Raw genomic sequence first — 4249 nt, forward strand, 5'->3', positions numbered from 1 at the left:
TGACATTACTGATAAGGAAACCGATATAAAGAATAATTCCTCATGTTCTCTTTGACTGACATTAGTTTTTTGGACAATAATTGTTGTCAAACAGGTGTTTTTTTCCAGAACCGAATGATTGTATGGAGGCCGCCATTTTTTACAATTCCACGGTGAATGTTTAATATGCGGATCAAAGCAACAGATGTAAGGCGTCTTCTGATTGGCTAACACTCAAGGGTCGATAAAATTGTACGTCGACGTACAATTTTGTACGTCGACGTACAATTTTTGTACGTCGACGTACATATTGTACGTCGACGTACATTTTCTTTTAACCTAGTAGGTCTTGTTGACTTTTGACCCAAATGGTACGCGATAAGCTATTGCGACAACGAAACCTTGCTTGATTTAAAGCGGCCAGCGCAGCTCCTAACCAGACTGCGCCATTGCGCTGACTCTGCTCGAGCTTCGCTAGCCGAAGCGCCATAAGAACTATTTTCGCATGACGCGACTCTGAACGAGAGATTGAATGTGTCGAAAAAAAATGCGTGATAATATTCAAATACCATATATTTAATTGTGAAAAATAAACTCATAATAAGCCATGCGAGGACAAATGATGTGATCGGCCGTAGTATATTTTGTATCTACGAACATTTTCGTGTGGTTTAAATATACGTGCACTTAATAACACACATTTCATGCGGTGGTAATGCGACTAAAAGTGACAAAACAAAAACATTTTTTTTAAATAGTGTGGTTTGCTTAAGAATTTAATACAATGCTCGTTGATGTCAATATATTACTATTGTAATTATGTATTAGTTATTTATTTTTAAAGCCAACACAAAGCGACAGGTACACTCATGTATAGAGCGAATTAGCTTATGATGTGGGTCGTCATCGTTACGCTGAAACTTGGCTACTACTTTTTTCCTTAGCACCGACCTTATTTAATACGTAGAATATTTTTTTAAAGATATTTTTGTTTAAACTAATCTTCATCTTTGAATTAATAAGTGGAATTTGTGTGATTCCTGTATAAAATTATGAGAGATTGTAAATCTATGTCATTTTCTTACTTGATGTTTTTGCAAAGTTTCACCACTGTAGACAATTCAAAGTAAATTTGGTGTTTGACTTGTTCGTGGCCGTTTGATTGGTGTTAAAAAGTCGAATTGCATGTCATGTGACAGTAATATGAAATACATTCAATGAGCAAACAACTGCAGTACCTTCGGCGATTCGATTGTAAAATATTTGAATTCAAGAAACCGCGAACAATTGTAAATGTTATAGAAAAGTTGTACGTACATATGCAGAGGTTGGCTCTGCAATCTTGCTGTTTCCGAGTTTATTATGAGAAGCATATAAATTGTATACACGTTTATAAATAACACATAAATGCTATAGACCTAGAAGTACGTTTAGAAAGTGCACTTAACACAAAGTTAAGTCTATATAATTTACAACAAAGCCTTTCAAAAGATCGTCATTAATTGACCCCTGCTGTAGGTAGAATCAACAACAAATTTGTTGAAAAAAAAAAGAGAAAATAATAACACCATCAAATGGAGTAACCGGTGCAAACGGGTTTGCTAAGTTAATTGCAGCTTGCATCAAGGATTACGCTAACAGCAGAATTACACAGACGGTTAATGCGTAAATAACATGACACGGAGGCACCCATGTCAGTAAGTATCATCGTCATGTTCACATAGCTTTCTCGGTTTCTCGACGTTTCTGTTAAAACTGAAAATAACTCCATCGTTTTCAACCAATTGCTACCAGTGGACCTAACAGTAGAATAATAATTATGTTCACACACCTGTCAAGAAAATTGACCATGAACGATTACAGATTTGATATTCTTTAAAAGTGACGCGCTTTTTTAAAGCGCACAATAAATATACATATGCACATTTATAATCACTATGTTCCTAAAATAAAGGGTATGTGAAAGCTGCACATAAACAGATCAAAACATGACTGGAACAAAGGCACACAGAAAATGTAATACAATGTTGTGTGATAAGACAATGTACCAAACAATGGTGTTTCTTCCAAAAGTTCCAGCTGGAATACGCGCTAGCTCTTTAGTTATTAATGTATTTTCTCCACTTAAACATACATTCGTATACTAGTATATGATGTCTTGAATAGTTTCTTTTTTGTGATACGCTTTATCGTTAATGGTTCGCAATTTTGTGGTCGCAATTTTACAGCAGACCAGCAGGTGTTTTGAAAATGAGATGGTTCTCAAACAACAGCTTACATCCACGTACTTAAAAAGTTTCGAAATCCGTTGCTCTCTTTCAATGAAAGGTCATTGATGTCGATTTAAACGAACTTCAATAATAATTTAACTATGCCACAAGTCGTGAACGCTATGCTATAGAATTTCATTTCACTACTCGACGGTTTTCTGGAAACCGGTACATGCGCATACCTTATTTCATTTTTTGTTACAAAATCGTTATAAACATTTTATGGGTCGGAAGCGTGGGGTTACGTTACATCTGTATGGTCATAAATATCAGTTTTCTACAGCCACCGATATTTATAAAACTGCATGCATTATTTCCAATACGGCAATAGCGCAAATTTTAAACTCAAAATGGCATAGAAAAGTTACCTTAAAACAATTACGGTCTAGCGCTTCAACGGTATCTCGTTCATTGGGAACGTGATTTACGTCATTCGGAATGCCTCTGTACTTATCGCTCGTTCTGGAAGAGCACTATTACCATATCTTGAACACGGTTCACTTGTTTCAATCAGTCGTGGTCTGTTTCAATTACCTTTCCCGCACGCCAGCTTCTGGCCGGTTTAAAATAGGAACATGCTCAGCTCTCAAACGATGTTTATAGCTCGTATCCACGCTGTTTTTGCCAAGCTTCCAACAAATTTGATTATTGTAACTCAATCAATAACACATCAGGTAAGACGTATAGCAGGAGCACTAGTTTAACCAGTACATTTAAACAACACACTTATTGTAGGTAAACATTTGTTTGTATTGTTTCATATTATGCAAATATGCTATATTCTGGTCAAGTGTCCAATATATACAATAAAATCTGCATGAACATGTAATTGTGACACAATAACTGATACATTATTTTGTATAACTAAATCAACATTTTACAGCCATTGGTTCATGAGAAATTTTATAAAAAAAATAGATTATTTAAAGAAATAGTGAGCGTTAAAGCACCACATGAAGCACACAAAAGATGTCCCATTTGGTAACAACATAGTGCAGTAAAGTTCAAAATGTAAGAATCGATATTATTGTTGCAATATCTCTGATCTTTGGCTGAAAAACAACTACCGCTTCATTTCTTCTCATATGAACTCTACAAATATTGTTTTATTAGACGAAAAACAACGATAAAGTGAAGATACGTTATTTACATCAGCATTTATCAATATGCATGTAATTAAATATGTTCGATACTTCCTTATTATGATTATTATTTTTTATAAAATAACCCATTAATAATTAAAACAACATCACAAAAAAATGGATGTTGTTGTTTCAACACCTCATGATACATGGTTTTTACGCATTTTATCCTCCATCGTGGCGTTCGCCAAGGTGATCTTAGTACCCCACACGGTTTCATGATTAATGGATGCAGTCATGGAACAACAAAAATGGATATTTTCGTGAGTGGTGTGTCAAAATTACCATTACTCAGAAGAGTGAAGAATGACCCCCGGGTACTGAGCTGGGCAGATGTGTTATGATATACAGTAGTAACATGTGTTAACATTTAAAGCGTGTGTGAATTAAAATACAAACAAATGCTAAATTTATATTTTTATTATTCAAATAAGGGTTTAGACCCGCGAGAGCGATAGAACGATGCGATGTGATCAACTGGTGGTAATGGGGAGCTTTAATTATTTTTATATGATTACTTCTGTTCGAACGTGTGTTAGACGGCTGATTTGACCAGCTTATACCAAGAATCAGTGGTCAAGATATATATCTTCTTGGAAGAATGTTATTCACTACCCTGCTTGCTTTCAGGTAGATAAGAAAGTCCGGTAGAGGCAGATGAGTAGTTTTATTTTGTTTAAAATTTTCAATATGAGTCACTGAAAAGCCGAAATAAAAATTAAAATGAATTCAATATCGATAATAAAAAAACACGTGTTTGTAGAATAGCGTTCCAAGATATTAACCCATTCATGCCTAGCGTCCTGAAAAAAGGACATTGCAAACAGCATAGACCCAGATGAGACGCCGCATAATGCG

The sequence above is a fragment of the Dreissena polymorpha genome, chromosome 14, assembly GCF_020536995.1.
Source record: "Dreissena polymorpha isolate Duluth1 chromosome 14, UMN_Dpol_1.0, whole genome shotgun sequence".
Taxonomy (NCBI): Eukaryota; Metazoa; Mollusca; class Bivalvia; order Myida; family Dreissenidae; genus Dreissena; species Dreissena polymorpha.